Here is a 21,912-nt window from a genome sequence, read left to right on the forward strand (position 1 = left end):
AGTGCGGAACGCACCCCACGCAAGGCGGAGGCCAACGTGCAGTACTGGGCCAAACATTTTTAGTGCGGTTTTTGATGCAGACCCATACATGACGCTGCCGTAGTCTAACCGAGACCCGACTAAGGCGGTAAAGACCCGGAGAAGTAGTTCTTTGTCTGCACCATAGGATTGGTGGGAGAGGACCTTGAGAATGTTTAGTGTTTTAAGGCATTTATGTTTAAGTGCTTTGACGTGAGGCATGAACGTGAGCTTGTCATCAAATATGACACCTAAAAACTTGTGCTCCCTTTTAACAGGAATAGATGCACGGCTAAGAGCAATCTCAGGGTCTGCATTAAGCCCGTGCTTGCGGGAGAACAGAACACAAGTACTTTTGCCCGGGTTCAGTTTAAAACCGTTAAGGTCCGCCCATCCAGCAAGCTTCTTAACACCGAGCTGTACTTGACGTTCGCAAATTGACAGTTTACAGGATTTAAAAGATATTTGAACATCATATTCATAGATGGAACAGGAAATGGTTGGTGGCAATGCCTTTCGGAGGGAATTCATCTTAACTATAAACAATGTACAGCTAAGAAATCCTCCTTGCGGCACACCATTTTCCTGCACATGTATCCCGGACAGGGATGACCCAACCTTAACACGAAATGTCCTCGTGGACATGTAGCTAGAAATGGTATTTAACATGTTACCTGACACACCAAAGGACTTCAGGTCGCTAAGGATGCCATATCGCCAGACTGTGTCGTAAGCCTTTTCAAGATCAAAGAATACCGTAAGGCAGAACTGCTTATGAGCAAATGCATCTTTTATGAAGGATTCCAACGCAACAAGTTGATCGTTGGTAGATCGCTCCACCCTAAAGCCTGCCTGGCAGCTCTCAAGAAGACCGTTGTACTCAAGGATGCACACGAGCCTGCGATTTATCATCTTCTGGAGCAGCTTGCACAGGCAGCTTGTTAGAGCGATGGGACGATAACTGGCGGGAGAGGAAGGGTCCTTCCCTTCCTTCAGGAACGCCACTACTATGGCCTCCCTCCAAGAGTGTGGAATCTGCCCCGAAAGCCATATTTTATTGTTAGGTGTAGGAGTGTTTCAAGAGTGTCTGGGTGTAGGTGTTGTATCATGGTGTATGTAATCTTATTTGCCCCTGGAGCTGAAGGTTTACATGTGCTACGGGCAACCCTCAGCTCATAGAGTGTAAATTCAGAATTGTAACCAGACTTTGACCTGTTATTGTCATGTAGGGACTTTTGTTCACAAGCGGTTTTATGTTTCAGGAAAGTGTTTGTGTAGTGTGCAGAGCTGGAAACGTGTTGGAAGTGTTATGCAAGTGTGTTAGCCTGATCTTCTAGTGTGTCGCCTGTTGTACTGACCAGGGGCAGGCTGTGTGTCTGTTGTCCTTTTAGTTTTAGTATTCGGGTCCAGACTTTGTGTGTGTCTGTGTAAGAGTTTATGGATGTCAAGAAGGTGTGCCAACTCTCTCGTTTTGCCTCACGGCGCACACGTTTTCCTAACGCTTTGGCCCGTTTGAACAAGAGCAGGTTTCCCGACGTGGGGTACCGACGAAGGATACCCCACGCCTTGTTCTGGGCCTCTCGCGCCCGCCTACAGTCCTCATTCCACCACGGCCTCCGCTGGTTGCGCGGGGCACCAGAGGCGTGGGGAATGGACTTTTCGGCAGCGTCGAGGATGTGCGCCGTGAGCAGTTGGGTAGCTTCTTCAACGTGTAGGTGTCCTATGGATGTGTGGTGTAGTTTCGATGTCTCTGTAAATGTGTTCCAGTTAGCTCGTGCCTCATTAAACCTATTATGGGAAGACGAACAGCTTGGGTCTTTGCCTATATATGCCAGTGAAGTGGGGAAGTGGTCACTGCCATATGGGTTGGTGCCCACACCCCACTCAAGACATGGAAAGAGAATTGCCGAACCAATAGCCAAGTCAAGATTTGAGTATGTGTCGTGTCCTATGTTATGGTATGTAGGCTGTTTATTGTTGAAAAGGCATGCTCCAGAGGATGTAAGAAACTTCTCTATCAGGCGACCCCGGGCATCCGTACGAGAAGAGCCCCAAAGAGAATTGTGAGCATTAAGGTCGCCTGTTAGAATGTATGGTTCGGGTAGCTGGTCCACCAGCGCCTCGAAGTCAGAGCTCAACAGTGTAACATCAGGAGGAATGTATATGGAGCATACCGTTATCAACCTATGAAATATTATTAAGCGTATTGCTACAGCCTCAAGGATAGTGTTTAAAGTGACAGGGTGGCATGCTAAGGATTTCCGGACGATTATGGCCACACCGCCAGAAGAGTGTGTGCAGCCATCCCTGTCTTTCCTGTATACCAGGTAACTATTCAAGAAATTTGTGTGTTTAGAATTCAAATGTGTTTCCTGAACACACATTACAGTTGGCTGATTGGTATGCAGAATCTCATACACGTCGTCAAGATTATTCAGAAGGCCTCTGCAGTTCCATTGAACAATATTTTCTCTTCCCATTATTTAGTGTGAGAGCTACTGGAGTGAGTATGTTTATGTGTCGTCTTTCGGGGCTGTGACTCTTGGATTGGGATTTTTGGGCCTGTCTGTAGGCTTGGACGTCGGAGGCCGATCCTTGCGCTTCGTTGCAGGCAAGAATGGCACGACGTCCATCTCGTCGTCCGATGTCCTGGGTGTACCCGTCGAACCGGGCCCCCCGGACTTGGCCCCCCTTCGGGGGCCCTTCGTTTGACCCCCCACCGCCGCACTGTATCGGAGGCACCAGAAGTGGCACGGGTGGTGCGGTTGCGGTTGGAGCCGATGCGGAGCCCGTAGTGTCCATGGCACCCTCCAACGCACTGGAGGATGCGGAGGCAGGGACGGGAGCGGCACCGGTCCCGACGGAAGAGGTTGCCACCACAACCGCTGCTGGCTCAGCGAGCGGTGCGGAGGCGGGTTGGGCTACCAGAGGCAACCCAGGGGTGGGGGGGGCAGAGGCGGGACCAAGTCCGACTCGAGGTACTGGGTCCCCGCCGAAACCAGACGTCGCTCCGCCCGCGGCGAGCTGCGTCGGCGTACCTCCCCAGGGGGAAAGAGGCGAACCTCTTTCGCGCCTCTGGGAAGGTGATGTTTTCCGTGACTTTGATGTTGAATATTTTCTTTTCTAATTGAAACTTTTCACATTTTCTGGAGTACGCCGCGTGTGGGCCCTGACAGTTTACGCGAAGAAATTGTTGAACGTTACAGTTGTCGGACGGGTGGTCGTGCTGGGCGCATTTTTCGCAGGTAAGTCGGCCGCGACAGTAGTTTGTGCCGTGCCCGAACCGTGGGCACTTGAAACAGCGCCGCGGGTTCGGGATGTACGGCCGGACTGAACATCGGATGTAACCAGCGTTGATGAATTCTGGAAGGGTGGACTTGTCAAAGGTTAGGATAAGGTGCTTTGTCGGTATTTGTTTATCGTCTCTGCGGATGGTTATGCGCCTGACCGCTGTTACGCCCTGACTACGAAGGCTCTCCAGCAGGTCAGCTTCAGATTCATTTAGTAGGTCATACTCGGAAATCACGCCTTGGGAGCTGTTTAGGCTGCGGTGGGGCGTGACTCGGATTGGCAGATCGGCGATGCTGGTTTGTGCAAGAAGTTTATTGGCCTGGTCCTGGCTACTGACCTCGACAAGAATTTCACCGGTTCGATGTTTTTTGGCCTTATACGACCCTCCAACAATACCGTCAAGAAACTTTGAAATGAGAAATACCGACTGTGAAGCAAGAGGTTTTGATTGGTCTACAGATTCCATCACGATGAAGCTAGGATAGTTGTTTGGTTTTGGAGGCCTCAAGTCAGGAAGTGGCGGAAAAGAAACTTCGGTGCGGCCCCTTTTCGGGGGCCGATCACGTCGGGAGGGGGGGGGGTTGGGGGGGTTGAAAATGCCACATAGCATAGTATAAAAGCAGGGAGACGGGGGTACTTTCTCCTTTGACCTTACCCGGGTAGCCAAAGAGGTCCCGGAGCTCCCTGCCCGGTAGACAGGCAGGGAGCCCATCGGCCGGAGCTTGACCAAGGCTCCGACGGCCACCGTTCACGGCTTCTAACCCTTCACCTTTCAACTTCTAGCCACGGTAGGTAACAACTTAAGTATGGGGGGCTCGGGGTACGCGGTGTCGTCACTCATCGTCACCAAGATTACTCAAGGTTCCCCGTGCGGTGTGGTTCGAGTGGTTTTCGGCGCATCGTCGCATGGGCCGGAGTACACGTCTCTCAATGAACACCTTGAAAATGGCCCAAGGCTTCTGGCATACTTGACCACGCTGGTGATAAAATTTCGGTGACATCCCATCGCTTTTACCGCAGATATAGAGAAGGCTTTTCTGTAAATCTGCATTTTAGATCAAAACAGGGATGCGCTGTGGCTTGTGTGGTTCAAGCAAGTTTCCTCCGACGAAAATACTGACCCTGAAGTGGAAGAATGGAGGAAGATGAGAGTACCGTGTGGTACAGCAGCAATGAACGCCACCTTACAACATTACCTGAGACTTGTGACCGGGTCCTCTAGTGACCGGGTCCTCTAGTGACAAAGCGAACTTTTCTCCCCGTGGCCGAAGCTACCTGCTTGTTGTTCCCGCAGTGCTTCGTAACGAGGTTCTGCAGGCTTGCCACCAAGAGCCGACGGCGGGTCACCTCGGCTTCATCCGTTCCCTGACTAGGATCCAGCAGTGATGCTACTGGCCAAAACGTTCTGCAAGCGTGCGGCATTACGTGCGCACGTGCCGTGAATGTCAACGACGGGAAGCGCCACCACTCCGGTGAACGGGCCTCCTGCACCTGTCCAAATCCCCGAGAAGCCGTGTGAACAGGTCGGGATGGACCTGTTGGGACCATCTCCAAAGTCGTCCGTGTGGAACAAGTGGATTGTAGTCGCCACCGACTACCTCACTCGGCATGTAGAAAAAAAAGCTCTCCAAAGAGGAACTGCATCAGAGGCTGCCAAATTTTTTATTAGCAACATTGTTCTCTGGCAGGGTGCCCCTGCCATTGTTATTACGGACAGAGGCAAAGCGTTTACTGCTGGGCTTGTCGACGCAGTGATGCAACGCAGCGGTACTTCACATCGGACCTCAACAGTGTACCACCCGCAGACAAACGTGAACATCTCCAAAAGTCAACAGCGGATATGCCGAGTACGTGCACCGACGCCGAGGACAAGACCTGGGACGCCGTATTGCCATACGTCACATTCGCTTAGAATACCGCTCAACAAGACACAACCGGGATGACGCCGTTCTTCCTTTATGGCCGACCCGTGACCACTATGTTGGACGCAATGCTGTCTCACGACTCCAGCAACAACAACATGCAGCTAAATGAGCTTACGGAACGAGCGGAAGAGGCGCGTCAACTCAACTGTCCCGCGTACGAACAAGGCAGCAACAAGGCTATGACACGCACCGTTACAACCTCCGTCACAGGGCTGCCGTTTTCAAACCCGGCGAACCAGTGTGGGTATGAGCTCCTGTTCGACGTCGAGGTCTCTCTAAAAAGCTCCTCAAATACTACTTTGGTCCTTATAGAGTTTTGCGCCAACTTAGCGGCGTAACCTACAAGGTTGTGGACGATGGAATCGTTTCTCAACGCCGGCGTAACAGCCGCCCTGACGTCGTTCATGTCGTGCGTATGAAGCCCTACCTCACACTTTGAGGGGCAATGCCGCAGGCGCATTCATTTTTTAAATGCGGAGCATTTCTTAGGCTCACCTGGTCCTCCGTCGTTGATGGTGGCGCCGTCCACACGCTCACTGCGCATGCGCAACTCTCCTCCTTACACCCACAGCTCCGCGATACTACACTATAATAAAGAAATAGTTAGCGGCGCCCGGTTTCGATCCCACGACTCTCAGGCCGCAACGGGAGGTACGCGGTGCTCTTCCCACTACGCTACAAATCCGGGACAGAGCAAGTGCTACGAACGCGCCTTATGTCCTTGACTCATTAAAACTACGTCAAGAAGCTACTGATACAACGAAGGCGCGCGAAGCTGAACGTCGACGGAAACGACGAACTGAAAACTTTAGAGGGGGATGCTGAATTTCCCGTGGGAAAGCTGTGGCGGGAAGCGCCACGCGCCTTGCAGCTCAACCAGCCCCGTCCGCAGCGCCTCTGATGCTGATTGTGGCAGGATGCCCCTAGGGATTGGCCAACCAAAGAATCCATCACGAGATAGGTTCGCGTTCAACCACCGTCGTCATCTTTCCGTAGGGGAACCGCCGAAGAAGAAAAACGAGAAGACAAAGCTGCGAAGAGGAGGGCGTGTACATTGCTCTCAGGCGGTGCACCAATGTCAACAACCTTTACCTCACCAAAGCTGACGGAGACTACCGATTGTACCACAGAGACAACATCGACAAGAACATGATGGACGAGTTTCGGCGCCTCGAGAACCACCGCCTACTCGCCGTAACACAACAGCACTTGCGTGCCTTTGCCACCGGTGTGGACCCGGACGCGGAATTCTCCCTGGCGCTAGTAAAAACCTGATCACTCAACATAACGGGAACACAATGGAACCACACGGAACCGCCACGATGCTTCGCATCCTCATCAGGGTTCCTCACGGGAAGATGGTGTAATTTTTTTCCAATAGATTTGCACGCATCGGGACGATGCTTTCTAGACGGGGGGGGGGGGGGGGCACATGTCACGTGGATGTTTGCCAAGCCGCGATCCCCTGCCTGCGGTGTGTGTGATCGCCGTGCAGTGTTCTATCCCCGGTGAGTGATACGTTCCGTCCTTCTTGGCCACGCCAGAGCCCGCGCAGGCAGCGCGAACCCACAGATCTTCTTCGTCGGCGTTGGCTGAGATGACAGAGCCACGCTGCGTTTCCTTCTTCATCGTCTTCTCGTAACATGTCCCCCCGGTTGAAAGCGACCGTCCCGGTCGACGCCGCCGTGGCAGGCGACGTGGTGAGGACGAAAGATGAGATGACAATGTACAGTGAAGTCCTTGCCGCCACTTACGCGTGATGATGGTGTGGGCGATGACTGGTTCCGCGACACGACCTCGTCAAGGCACCGACGAAACGTCGAAGGTATCCGGAACCACGTCGGACTAGGAGGCTGGGGACCACGTCGTCATCGTCTGGTCACGTCATCGGGTCATGGCGGTTCTGAATCGGCTCGCGACGGGCTGGGGATACGGGGTGGGCCCGGGGACGTCATCGAGTGCTGGTAGCGGCGGGGCTGGGGCTGCCGACGTGGGTCACGCCCTCTCGACAATTGCGCCGAGGCCGATGAGTTGTGAGAAGCTGGGACCAGGACGGGAAGGGACCCGCACACTCTACCAAAATGTAACGTGGAGGCAGCACAGATGACAGGAACCATGGCGAAGAATGATGAACGATCTATTTACAGCTTATTTACATGGCGGCCACGCCAGAGCCCGCGCAGGCAGCGTGCTGTTGTTGTTGTTGTTGCGCCTTTAGGGATGGCACATACCCAATCAGGGGATCGGCCAATCAACAGAGGATGGTTAAAATGAATGGAATTCTTATATAATCACGATACGCTTAGGAAAGATAATTTAGACCGCTTGGAAAAAGTTTTGAGAAAAAAAAATCCCGAAAAATCAAAGCGAGGGTTACCAATCGCAATCATAAAGAGAATCGTTTTGAATTTTCAATGTAGCGCAGGAGGGCAGAGCATGCATCCCGGCGGCAGAACCCCGTTTCGGATGTCCCGAACGATAGCAAAGCCGGCACTGTTAGGGATATCCCCAAACTGCAAAGCGGCACCTCCAGGGACTGACGTCTCAGTCGGGAAAAAACGTTGGCATGTCAAAAGGTAGTGTTCGACAGACTCATCTTCGTTGCAATAGCTGCACAGAGCTGTTGGCGCCAGACGAGACCTGTGTAAATACCTGTTTAACTTGGGTACTCGACAACGTAAGGGTGTAATAACCACCTCTAAGTTGCGTGAGGGGCATCATTCAGGTTTCCATGAGAATTTAAGATGATTAAAATCTCTTAATGATAATAAACTCGATTCTTGCTGTACTTGGAGTTTCAGCATCCTACGGTACCTAGCTGCTGTTATTAAAGGTGTCGGCTCTACGACGTCTACTTCAGGCCCAGAAAGTGCAATCCTTGCTAGAGAGTCGGCAGTCTCGTTGAATGTTATCCCTGCATGACCAGGAACCCAAAGAAGGTTAATTTCAGTGAAGTGAGGTGGCAGGAGTGACCGAAACGTCCGCAGAAGGGGAGTGTCTTTAGGGGAAGAAAGGGCTAAGCATACAGAAAAAGATTTGGAAATTATCATTGGAGATGTAATTGAAACATCCAGCTTTCGTAGCGCCAGGACAATTGCCAGGAATTCCGCGAAGAATATGGGATTAAAATCACCCAGACGAACCGAAAAGGTCCAGTTAAGGGAAAGGGAAAATATTCCTATACCGAATTTTTCTTCTCGTTGAGAGGCATCTGTATATATTATAGCCCCTGGCTGCACGGAGGCCAAATAATCTTCGAGAAGACGATTGAGCAGCCGGGCTGGTAAAAGTTTAGCATTTTTGGGGAAAATGTTCCGGAAATTGATAGAAAGAGGTGAATTCCTGTCAGTATTTGGAATAACCTGATTTATTGCTACACCCAATGGAGAGAGGAAGCTCTGTACCAAAGTGCTTTGTGGACATAAGGACCAGGGCCATTGGTGAACCATAAACGCACAAGGTTCTGCAATAAAGATAAACTGCTCCCTGTTCACCTCAGAGCTCTAAGCTGTCAGAAAAGTTTCAACAGTCAGTATCCGGAACCTATTAAGCAGAGGAGGAACGCGCGCTTCCAAGTAAACTACTGCATTTGCTGCATTCTTAGGCAACCCTAAGCAGCAGCGAAGAGCCTGGCGCTCCAGAATAACCAGACGATGAAGCTTATACGCGGCGCCCCCAGCGAATAACACGCACCCAAACTCTAAAATGGGGCGAACGTACATTCTGTATATCATAAGAAGGGTCTCTCTGCGCATGCCCTTCTTTCTATGACTGAGACTTCTCAACATCCCAACAGCACGTGCACCTTTGGCCTCAATGAGGGCTATATGTGGGATCGAGTCAAGTTCACTGGTGTAAATATTCCCGAGGTACTTTAAAGAAGGAACTGAGGAATTATGCACTGTCGGTAACTGAGAGTAATGTTAACAGGACCTGAGATCGGAATAACTAATAAGGAACATTTGTTCACATTCATAGAGAGACAAATACTGTCCAACCAGGAGGCAATAATGTTTAGATAAGACTGCAATTATTCGTAAAGAGATTGAATGTCAGGTGCTGATGCAAAAAACGCAATATTGTCGGCATATACATATGTAGAGACACCAGAAACCAGCGGAATAGCGCTTACAAGGATGTTAGGAAGAACAGGGGAAAGGACCGCCCCTTGCGGTACGCCCCTAGACTGGCCGCTGTGAGGAAGTAACATTAAATTTTACACAACTGAACTGCCTGTCTCTCAGAAATTCACAAATCCAAGCTATGATGTATCTTGGGAAGTTTAAGACTTGTAACCGGGACAACAACACAGGGTATTCGACGCTATCAAAAGCTTTTGTATACATCTAGGGCTACTAGGGCCGAAAACTGGTTAGTGCGACAGGCTAGTTTAATCCGGCTTTCAATGTCCATATGCGCACTCCAAATCGAACACCCAGGGCGGAAACCAATTTGTCTTGGGCTAAAAAGTCTAGAACTGGACACCAATTGCATTATGCGCTGCTGCAAAATCCGCTCGATTAATTTAACCACGTTAGATGTCCACGCAATAGGCCTGACGTTTTCAATCAAGAGGCCCTGACCAGCATTCTTAAGCACCGGAAGTATTTTGGCGAGACGCCAGACATCGGGGATCCATGCATGTCTAATAGAATAATTGATCATGTTAAGTAAATGATTGGGAGCCTCGTCAAATAATAATTTCAGCATTTCAGTTGTAATGCCATCTGGGCCAGGAGCTGCAGCAGTCAATTTAGTCATGACGTGAGCGAGCTCTGAGAGCGTTACCTCTATGAAGTCGTCTACCACGTCTGGCGGAGTAAATGACATCGCTAAGGAAGACAAAAAACGAGCTTGAAGCCCATCAGCTATCGGCTCTAGGGACTTTGAGAGTTTACCGGAAGATAGCACCACAGAGTCTGTATTATCTGGAGAGGGTACTGCTTTCCGCGATCGAAGAAAGCGAAAAGCGCACGCTTATTGTTAGGCTCGGAGAGAAACAAAGATCGATCTGTCTCATAAGTCTGTTTAGCATTAGAAACAGCGCTTTTGAATACCGCTGAAAAATATTTCTAGTTGCACCAGTTGGGGATAGGTTCTGGCAAAGTTTCTTCCAGGCCGCCTCTCTACGTCTAAAGCTGCGCGAACATTCTTCGTACCACCAGGGACTAGGCAATACTGACTTCTTCGACATCACTTCAAATAATGACGACTGAGCTGAAGTGGAAAGGGCGGAACAAAGGCCTGTCGCACATTCAGCTTCATTTTGTGTGACCAGAGAGGACAGGGACTCCTTCAGAGAGGATTGAAACCTTTTATAGTTAACAAAAGAACGGCTCTGGCGGTTAATTAAACGGATGGGACACCCGATGTCAAAAACTATTGGGATGTGGTCACTACTCCACCCGCCATCAACGGTCGACCAATAAGGCACTGAAACACCTCGAGAAGATATAGTTAAATCCAAAACAGATTGCGTTTGTCTCTTATGGTAGGTTGGATAATCCGAATTTATGCATGTCAAGTTGTTATCTGTAATCCAATCCAGCAATCGATTGCCGCAAGAATCCGTCCTGAAGCCCCAAGTAACGTGGTGGGAATTAAAGTCTCCTGCAAAGATAATGGGAGGTACAGCCGAAGCAATAGCCAAATCAAGTGGTTCGGAATCCATGACGCCACTACGAAAGTGCACGTTGGCCAATGAGAAGGGGAGGAAACCAGGTAGCTTTAATTCCAGCAGTAAAATTTCACAGTCTGGACGTTGAAGTTGGAAGGACAGCTTCGCGTTGCGGGCAAACTTTGTTGATATTAAACTGAACAGACCGCCACCTCGGGTTGGCCTGTCTAGTCGAAAAATGCGGTAATTATAAAGACCAAATTTTTGGTTTCTACTAAGCCAGGTTTCCTGTAGCAAAATTACGTCTGGGGAAAATTGTGAGCACAGACAAAGTAAATCCGCAAAGCCTGCAGAAACCGAGCGACAATTCCACTGAATAACGTTTAGAACCCCTATGATTTAGTGAGACCGGCTGCATCAACTGCAGCCTCTAACATCTGATTCTTGGTCTTTGAAACAGATTTACCTTGATTTTGCTTTTGGCTGCAGTACCAGGGTTTCGGTACTAGGTGATCCGGAACGTTTACTAGACTGATGAACGGTCTCCATAGGCCAAGCCTGAAGCTCCATGTCCGAGTCTGAAGAGGGCGAAAGGGGAGGCAAATACTCTGTGTCGGCCGTAGGACCACGAACAGACGAAAAACCAGCCTCAGCGTAAGTAGGATGTTCCGATCCACGCACCGAAGTAGCGAGAGTAGACGAGACTTTAACAGAATCCGAGGCAATATTAGCTGCTGAGAGCAGCGGACCATCAGGGGCGGTGGAAACTTGCTGGATCACTTGGGGAGAGGAGGTACACAAAAGGGGAGCGGGCTGCACATATGGCGCCAGCTGAGTCACCACTGTGCGAGACACGCACTCGATTATGGTGGAAGTTAACTGGGTGATTACTGAAGAGACACCCTTCTCAACAGCCGCTGCTACAACGGAAGCAAAAGCTGGGTCAGCGAGGGGAGGCTGTTGGAGCTTGGCAACGGCTTGTTCAACCGCGGCAACAATGGTACTCACTACGGCTGCATCAGCAAGTGATGGGGAGTGTTTGGCCGTAACTCCAGCGTAACCATGTGTCCTTTCTTTGACAATGGTAACAGCATCCCCGCGCGAGCAGCGACGCTTACCCATGACCTCGACAACTTGGACTTCTTGAGCTCTCGCAGGGCAATTAGAATAGTCAGCTGGGTGTGCCGCTCCACACAAACAACATTTGGCATCTTGGGCAGTGCATAGCTCGACAGAATGGCTCTCACCGCATGCGCGACACCGGGGAGACGATTTGCATGCCTTGGATGTGTGGCCAAAACGCCAACAGCTGTGGCACTGAAGAGGCCGAGGAGGGAAAGGTTCCACACGGTAAATGAGTGGCCATACTTTAATCTCCGATGGACATTGCATCCCAACAAATGTAGCAATGACAGATTCTGTTGGCACCCTGTTTTTCTCTACAACATGGCTGCAACGGTAAGCTGAGGTGACTCCCGCTACCGAAAACTGCTCTAGTACCTCCTGAGGGGTAATCTGAACATCATTACCTCGAACGATGCCCTTCACGCAAGCAAGGTGAGGGGGGATAAATGCACTCACCTGAACAGAGGCAAACATTGTACATTTCAAGAGGTCAGTGACACAGGTCTCGTCTGACGATCGGCACAAGACGCCACCTTTGCCAAATGGGCGAACCTCCGTAATGTGCTCAAACTTCTCAGTATCCGCTCGAAGGGCCGCCTGTACAGCCCGCGGGTTTTTCAGCCGGATGAATCCGCCACTTACTGGCACCAGGGCCACGGGGATGCTGCCCACCCCACTGCGCTTTAGGGCTTCCAATTGCACGTCCTGCGGACGAATAGAGGCCGCCCAGGGGGAACTCCCCCGACCAGGAGACTCAAAAGACATCCAGGCGCGGAAACCAGCAACCTGGAAGAAAAGAAAAGACCAAAAGAATTACGGGGAACAACCGCTAATCCGCCTGAAGGTTGGCCGATCGTGATTTGTTTAAAGAAAGTGGCCGCCGCCACTTTGACATTTCGCGTCTTTGCGTCGAGTCTGTCCAGCGATTTACGACCGGCCGCTTCCGGTCCGCTCCCGAACTGTACACCCGACGCGCCCGGTGCGAGCAATGCACCACACGGCCTCGCCCCTCTCCTGCTTCTGAGAATTAGCGGCAAACGGTTTCTTTCCGCTGCCGACGCGTTGAGCAGGGTCCGCGGCCCCCGACCAAGAGAGAAGAACAAAAAAAAAAAAAAAAAAAAAAAAAACGGCACTCGAAAGGCTGCTCCAACCTCCGGCGCTCATAGTCAAACAAACACAGAAAAAGAAACGTCTCCGGCTAGTCTTCGTACCACTCGATGCAACCCCTCGATCTTAACAGGTGTCTTGAAGACGGTCGCGCTGACGAGGACGACGAATTCGCACCATCTCGCTGCATGACGTCGAAGTCGTAGGTGGGGTAAGAGAAACACGTTCTGGTGCGTGATCTTCAATGTCATCGTTACCGTCGTTGGAAGCTAAGAGATCGTACCGGTTCGAAAGCGGGAGCCGTTGAAAAAATTGGGAGTGGTTCGCACGCGTTCGCGGCTTGTTGTTAAGATTTGTTGGACGCTTTCTTCTGTGATATCATGCTCATCAGACTTGCACAGTCCTCAACGCAATTTAAGGACAGCCTTCTTTTCAGTGGCCACGTTCGGGTTGGCTGGGGTCAGAGTAGGCGGCGTATTGGAGCAGGATGTAGGAATGTGACCCTGCTGAATGCATTGGTAACAAAATACTGGCCTCGTCTTGTAAGGCCGAGGGAGAAGGATGCATCCATTCTAGATGAATCGCACCGGCGGTTCTGGGCGGCAAAGAACATCTACGAGGCATGTACAACGACTGTGAGTGATTGAGTGGTTTATTGATATAGAAAGTGGAAAAGGAGTGGACTGGGGTTATTTATGAACTCATATGGGAGTTCACCAGCATACATCCAGTCCGTGAGAAGAGGAGAGGGGGAATGAAAGGAGATAGGTGAGAACAAATGGGGACAGTGAAAATGGGAGAGAAAGAAAGATGAGGAGTGCGTAAGGCTGGTCGGCAGGCATTGGGCTACAGCCATTGGATGAGGTTGGTCTCCTCGAGGAAGGCCAGGACAAATCGGAATGCTTCCCGCCGCATTGAGCTGGGGCTCGCCGGGAAAAGCAGGTCCATTAGAGTGTGGCTGCGCAGCCCGAGATGCTGAAAATGGCCGAAGCTGTTCTCACGGGGCATCGGGGTGGCGGCAGGAGCAGAGCAGGTGCTCCAGGGTCTCAGGCTCTGGGCAGTCTGCACATGTGGACGACTTCCGGCGGCCTTGTCGGTGCAAGCGGGCTGCCACGTTGCAGCAATCGAGCAGCATGCGGAGGAGTATGGAGCGGGCGTTCCTGCTGATGCGGCCAGGCAGGACCTGGGCCACGAGCACGTGATGCTTTTCGCATGGGATAGTGTCAGGGAGCACGTCGGATACTCACAGGCATCGACGTCCGACACAACATAATGTCTTAAGTCGGGGGGCGACGGACATATGGGCGAGGTTTGAAAACTTATGGACTACCTATAGTGAAGCTAACCATACAAAAATTGGGCTGGTGTCTCGGTGAAAGGTGCAGCCATTGTGACCCTGAGAATGCGGACATGCTGATAGTGTTTGCAGAAAAGCTTTCGTCGTGATTTGATGGATGTTGGCATTCTTCTTTGGTTTGATGCCAACCTTGAAGGAAGCTGGCTGCGTGTTTGTAGAGCTTGATTGAACGCCAGACGGATTTAGGCGGCAGGGCAGTTTATCGTCAGCGTGTACGTGGTTTCCTTTTGGAACGTCCACGGGGGAAATAGCCGCCTCAGGCTGATGCGGCGCTAAATGGGAAGACTCGGTGCAGAAACGTTTGTCGTGATCTCCGGATAAATGCATGAGCCAATTTTCTGTTATATGCAGTATCGCGTGAACACTTGGTGTTTGCAAAAAGTTGTGAAAGGTACTCTACAAACTACTACGCCTTTTGTAAAATTTACAGACAATAAGTGAAAGTAATGCCGTGGCTAACGTCGTTCTTGTTGTTCCAGTTTATAAGCGGGCCTGGCGATAATATGTACCTAATGTACCGAAACTTTTACAACAATCGCAACCAAGGCGATAACATAAAGTGCACTATGGCCTCAAAATTATCTTTGAATGGAAGTTGTCACACTGCTCGGTACTGCACAAAGTGGTATAACATAACGTCCGGAAGTGGGTAAGTCTCTTTACTTACAGTGCAAGTCAAAGCGGAGCTGTATCTTCGGGGATATACGAATATTCATCAAACTATACATTTCATTGATCAGGAGCGGAAAGCCTTTATACACTTCAATACCTGCTGTCGTGCTACCCCCTCCCCAACGCGTGGTTACGATTACGGAAAACCTTCTAAAATAAAGGAGTATGACGTATCAAGAAAACACAGAAGTCACTTTATTTCGCAATTTATTTAGGTTATTTCTTCCTGGAATGCCCAGAAATAATCCATCCTTGAGGCGAAGTTGTATCATAATTGGCCTTTTTTTTGGAGACGTTTAGGGTCGCCTAACTGCCAGAAGAATAAGATTACTGCTAATAAAATAATGTTGGCATAATACATCACAATCTACCTAGGGTTTAAATATAATGTGTTTTTAGATCGTGTTTTTTTAATTTGGGCGGCGAATGCGCTACTCCAGCTTTATAAACAAGCGGTCTGGCGATTAAAATTTTAGCTTTGGCATGTTCTGCAGGGTTAGTGTTCTTAAAGCCGATTACACAACCTAGTATCCAGAAAGGGTTTTTGCTGCCGATTCTTTTCTGCGTGACATTTTCAAGTTCGGCAGGAGAATTGGGATTTTTATTTGTGTTATATTGACATGGAACATAGCTATATCTGAATAATGATTAGTTAAAGAGGGATCGCGATTGCTACTTTGAATAAAATATTTAAGACGAATTTTACCTGTCCAATTGGTGGCTCCCAGACAGATTTTGAAAAGCTGGGCATGCTATTTTTGTTTTTGACATTCTCGTTTATAATAGTAGGAATCTGCTCGGCTCGCTGCGAGTTTTTTCAAAAGATGATATTCTTCTAATGCCCATGCAAGCGCAGCTGCCTCTTCTATCTCACCCACTCACCTTTCACGCATTTCCCCTGCTGTATCAGGTAACCCAATGAACGTTTTCTGGGTTCAGGTTTGCCGCGTTAGCACTGCTGCGCCATCCCTCTTAATAGTCGGGACTTAGTACTGGAGACACGAGTGCCAAGGTCGGGTGACATTTTTGGGTGCAGCCCTTCGGCGGCTGCATCTGAGCTTTGGCGGCGGGGATGGCTGTGTAACCGAGCGAACGATGGGAAAACCGAAGTGTGAAAGAAAGCAAAGGGGGAGACTGTGAGGGGAGGGTGGTTCGCAGTGGCGGCGCGATACGTTTCTCCGATACTCTTCTACGCTTCGGCACATGGTGTTAGAATGCGACGGTATCCATACAAATCTACTTGAGGGAGATATTCGTCTTCCAGAAGCTGTAGGATTTAAGCGTAACACAGAGGAGTTAACTTCAAGGCTTTCGAGGCGACGAAAACATTAGATTTCTCGTTCAACGTAGCCATGATTGGCCTCCCCGAACAACTGGATAACATTCACGGCTTGCAATACAGCCTGTATGCAGATGACGTCACGCTGTGGGTTCCGGGTGGCAGTGACGGACAGATACAAGACACACTACAAAGGGCAATAGAGGTAATAGAAACTTACGTGATCCCTCGTGGCCTGAACTGCTCTCCAGAGAAATCAGCGCTTCTACTCTATCGCCCGACTAGCAGAGGACGCCGGACAGACTCAGTACCTCCGGACATTCAGCTCTTTACATGCGGAGGCCAACGCATCCCGACAGTTTCAAGTATCCGAGTCCTGGGCCTCCGCATCCAGGCCAACGGACACAATTCAGAGACCATACTCGCTCTCGAAAAGAGCGTACACCAAACAACTCACCTGATCTCACAAATAGCCAATCGACACCACGGGATGAAAGAACACAACCTCGTGAGATTGGTACAAGCCTTCGTCATTAGTAGAGTAACATAAGTCGCCCCATTCCTGCACCTGAAACGCGACGAAGAAGCCAAGCTAAATGCCATGATAAGGCGGGCTTATAAACAGACCATAGGGATCCCGTTAACAGCCCCAACCGAACGGTTCGAGGAACTCGGGCTTCACAATACCCTCAGCGAGATTATCAAAGCTCAAAGGCTGTCACAGCGGGAGCGGCGTATCCAGACTCTAACCGGCAGACAGATCCTCAAATCGCTTGGCATTTTTCCCGCAGGGATACCCCGAACCAAAATAGACCTACCAGCGGAAACAGGGGATCGCATGTACATACCGCCGCTACCGAAAAACATGCACCCCGTACATAACCAAGAGCGGCGACAGGCCAGGGCCAAAGCCCTACAGAAAAGATATGAAAAATCAGAGGACGTGGTATACGTAGACGCCGCTGATTACATTGCTCGCGACGCCATGGCCCTCGCAGTGGTCAATTTCCGTGGGGATTCAATTGCCTCATGCTCGGTCCGCACGACGGACACAGAGGTTGGTGGAGAGGCGGCCATCGCACTGGCGATGACAGCTTCTCCAAAAATTAAATTCCTTGTCAGCGACTCTAAGTCGGCTATTTTAAATTATTCGAGAGGGCGAATTTCACCCGAGGCGTCCCAAATCATAAACTCTCGATCCCATGACGAGCGGAACGGGAAGATATACTTGATATGGGCACCGGCCCACTCGGGCCTGGCCGGAAACGAGTGTGCGTACGATGCGGCTCGAGGCTTTACCGACCAAGTTGGCGTCGACACTTCTGACCCAGACGCTCACTCGCTTCGCTGGACGGGCAGAGACAGGCTTGTGTCTTACAGGGAGCTGACTACTCATTACCGGCTTGAACGAGCCCGCTACCCTCCCGCTCATCCATCCCTCAGTAAAAGGCAATGTGTGGTTTGGCGGCTTCTTCAGACGAACTCGTACCCGAACACGTCGCGTATAGTCATTGTTATCCTGGACAGTTTTCAGATAAATGTCGGAAATGCAAGGAACGGGCCGATCTCGCACATATATTATGGGCATGTCCTCAGGCGACTCCTCAGAGCCGCAAAATTAGCAATAATGAGCAGTGGGAGACCGTACTGCTCAGCTCAGACCCGGCGAATCAAGTCTGGGCCGTCCAGTTAGCCGAAGACGCTGCTAGGACCCAAGGGCTCCTGGCGGACGCCTAGGGTGGAGGTCTAGGTCTCCTCCACAAACTGGACAAATAAAAGTTATTTCTCTCTCTCTCTCTCTCGTGGACGAAAAGCAGAGAGGGTAATATTGCCTAGGACAGCTACTACCTATAACAGAAGAAATAAGGGGGGATACCACTAGCAATCATCATGGGCATCATCATCACCATCATCATTATCAAAGTGTGCCGGGGCAGTACGCTGTACCCGCACGAGACGCTTGCCTGCGCGAAGCTTGGCGAAAACATGAGGGGGGGGGGGGGGCGTGCGCTTGACGATGATGGGTATTCGCTTCCTAAGACGCCGTTCACGGTCCCTTCCTGAGGCCCACTTCGCACAGCCTGAAAGCTTAAATTAACAGAGCTTCTGCGGCGCTAGCAGAGGTTGCAACGGAGCGGTGGGAGTGGCTATCTACTTGCGTATGGGTTGGTTACCAATGCCCGTCGAAGTGCTTGGTATTTCTAAAGAAGTTGGCGAGCTGTGTACAGCAAAGTTGGACAACCGCTTGCTGATAGCGGCCGGCTACTTCTCGCCTACCGCGCTTACCAAATGCGTAGTGCACTTCCTGCGCCTCGGATTAGCCGACCATCGATCTACACAGATGTTAGTGATGAGGGAATTTAAAGTAGACATCAAGGAAAACAGCAATTTCCTACCACTCATGTGCGAGAACCTCCTGTTCCTCTCCCTCGTAACGCCTCCCAACGCTGTAACCTTGCGCAATGCTTGCATAGACTCGGCGTTCAGAACCAGCCACTGGTGCAGCGACTCCATCATATATAAGTCCATTTCGCTGGCCACAAGGCCTCCTTTAGAACAATCGAGGACTGGGAAAGGGGGTTTCTTAAAGAAGGACAAAGTGCAGGAGTGAGTGAGTAAGTGAGAGAGTGAGTGAAAACTTTATTAAGACGAGCTTCAGGCGCTGATGGTTCAGCGCCCGCCCGGTGGGGGGCCTCCTATAGTCCTGGAAAACGTGGTCCGCGCTTGCTTCCCTCGCCCTCTCCACCAGGCTACGCTGGAGTTAGAGGTCGAGCTGGCCAGCTGGCCCGCTTACTGCTCGTTCGTGGTGCGATGATTGAGGATAAGGGATGGAGTTTGTGACACTCCCATACCGTGTGGTACAGGGTGCGAGGCTGGGAACAGAAATTACAGGAAGCATGGTAGAAGGTGGGGTAGATGGCGTGAAAGAGAGTGGCGCGAGGATAGGATTTTGTGTGAAGTCGGCTAAAGGCAATCGCCTCGGCTGTGGATAAATGGGGATGTTGGGGAGGGGGGAACTGTCGTCGTTCGTGGCAGTAATGGGCAAGGATGTCTGTGTATGAACTAAGAGTAGCACGTTTTGGAGAGTGAGAGAGCTGCGTGTCTTCGCCTTCCTTAGAAATGTTCCGGTGGAAATAAACACGGGCAGCGGCGTGTGCCGCCTTGTTTTCCTCGGAGGACTCGTGAACGAGGATCCGGATCATGTGCATTTCTTTTAGCTGGCGCACTGTTTGCAGAATTTTGAGGCCCGCGGGTTTTATGCGACGTAGCAGGAAGTTGCGGCAGGTGGTTTGGGAGTCGGTCATTACAGTGATGTAGTCATTTCCAGTGGTGGCGGCCAGAGCGGTGGCAAGTTCTTGTGCTGCTTCAATAGATGTCGTGGAAACTGTAGCAGCCGTCAGTTCTGCATCGTTAGCGCGTCGGTGACGCTCACGACATAGGCGGGTTGTTGGAGGTGCGGAGATCCATTAGTGTAACGAGTAAATTGAGAGGCTGGAAATCGTTGTGTAGGGGCTCGTATCCGGGCTTCTCGGCGTGGTTTGTTGTAAACGGGTTGCATATTCCTAGAAATGGGTGAGACTGTGACGGAGTTTCGGATGGGTAGACGGATGCGGTGCCTATGTTCGCATTTTGGGGGAGGCGTGTAGCCGAGCCGGGTAAGTGTAGCCTTGCATGTTGGCGTGAGCTTGAGCCGAGGGAGTTGTGAGATGCGATTAGCTTTTTCCAGTTCCTCACATGTATTATGGACGTGGAGCTGTAGAAGTTTTCTTGTTGCTGTTTTTGAAAGTAGTCCAAGAGCGGTCTTTAGGCTTGGCGTATGGCGATGTTTAGCTTTCCTTTCTCCGCGGGTTTTAGGGCAAAGTACGGCGTACGTAACCCGGATAATGAGGATGGCGTGAATGATGCTCAGGGTGTCAGTTTCTTCTAGCCAAAATCCCTGATGGGAGACCCTGCGGATGACGTGAATGAGCTGGTTAAGAGTCCGTTGCAAGGGAAAGATAGTCTGGGCGCCTGAGCCATCTTTTGGTATGGTGAGGCCTAATATGCGTAGATGTGGGACATTGGGGACAGGTGGCTCATTAATGGTAAGTTCTGGATCTGGTATGGGATCTAGACGCTTCTTATATGTTCTTTTGCACCGGGTTAGAACGGCAGATTTTTCGGGGGCACACTCGAGTCCTCGGGTTTTCAGGTATTGTTGGGTAACCTGAATGGCTGCTTGAAGTGCGTCTTGCTGGTCGCCCGGATATCCAGTGAGGACGCAGAGCGTTAGGTCGTCCGCGTATAGGGACCGGGCAGCTGGACGGGTAGCGCCACCACTCGGCGCTCCCCTCGTCAGTGGAATGAGCCGGTGCATTGGACTACACAGCCTCCCGTTGTTTTTGTCGTGTTTACTTCGGTGTTTTGAATGTTTTGGTGGTGTTGTGAGCGTATATGTGCGGTGAAACAAAGTCTAGACAGATGTGTTGGGTTCTTAAATGCAGTAATGACTACGTAAACTTGTCGGAAGCTTCTAAAGTTGGGTATCGGCTGCAATGGCATAAGCGCTTTTTGCAGCGATCTGCGCTTGGCTACACCCGTTCTGAGTACGAATAGAACTACCATTAGTAGTATTATTTTCTTCTTAAATGCACTAACGGCTACGCAAACGTATTGGATGCTTGTAAGGTTGGGAATGTGCTACATTGCCACGAGCGCTTTTTGCAGCGCTCTGCGCCTGGCTCCGCGCGATCTGAGTAGGAATAAAACTATTAGCAATAATATTATTCATTTCTAACACTTTAAATTATCTTCACTGGTTTCAATGACTACGGTTTCCACGCCAGCCTTAGCGCTGGGATACCTCGATACGTGTGCTTTAAATAGAAAGGCACCTGCCTACGAGATGGATTACCGTGTAGCCGTAGAAATGTTGCGTAGTTTACACTTTCTGTAACCGTGAGCTATGTGCCTTCGGTTTTGGTGAGCGACGCTGTGACAGCATGGGAGCCTGAAAGCCGAAGTGTAAATCCCACATTTGTGGTGGTCATTTTATCAAGAGCCAAAGTTATTCACCAACTCAACAGCCCAAGCTACAAACCATCCACCATCCCTCCTCCCTTTCCGTTTTACCACCTGCGTAGACTAAAGGCTGGCACCGATAGTTAAAAAATGTGGCAGCGTTAACGTCAGCCGGTGTTTTTTAATGCTTAAGTATTCTTTACAGAGTACCTAAAAAACCGTGTTATGCCTGGTGAAGACACCAAAAACGCGCGATTAGTTGCCTCAAATATGGGTGCATCAGCGCGTGTCCTCCAGCACAGACACATTTCCGACACGCTGGACAAAGTTTAGATTTTGAGAGGGGGGCATGGAAGTTCAAAATTAAACAGCAAAATCATCTAGCTCTTCGTCTAATGATTATGATGGCTGAACGCAAAGCTTTCTTCCTGCGAAATCGAATGGGAAATGGTCAAAGTCAAAGACGCTGCGATCAAAAAACCAAACTGCGTGCTGGTCAAATTCGACGGTCAACTAGTCA

The 21,912-nt window shown here is 50.5% G+C and overlaps 1 long non-coding RNA gene across 2 annotated transcripts in view; it reads left to right on the forward strand.

Moving 5' to 3' along the window:
* LOC144177986 (uncharacterized) overlaps nt 1-21,912 on the forward strand; it is a 42,179-nt gene that overhangs the window by 7,640 nt on the left and 12,627 nt on the right. For both annotated transcript variants that reach the window (XR_013323901.1, XR_013323902.1), the window contains one exon: nt 14,920-15,089. This is a non-coding gene — a long non-coding RNA (uncharacterized LOC144177986). The remainder of the gene's footprint in view (nt 1-14,919; nt 15,090-21,912) is intronic.

Source organism: Haemaphysalis longicornis, unplaced genomic scaffold, assembly GCF_048455015.1.
Source record: "Haemaphysalis longicornis isolate Haplotype H1 unplaced genomic scaffold, Haemaphysalis longicornis Haplotype H1 scaffold_37, whole genome shotgun sequence".
NCBI classification, from domain to species: Eukaryota; Metazoa; Arthropoda; class Arachnida; order Ixodida; family Ixodidae; genus Haemaphysalis; species Haemaphysalis longicornis.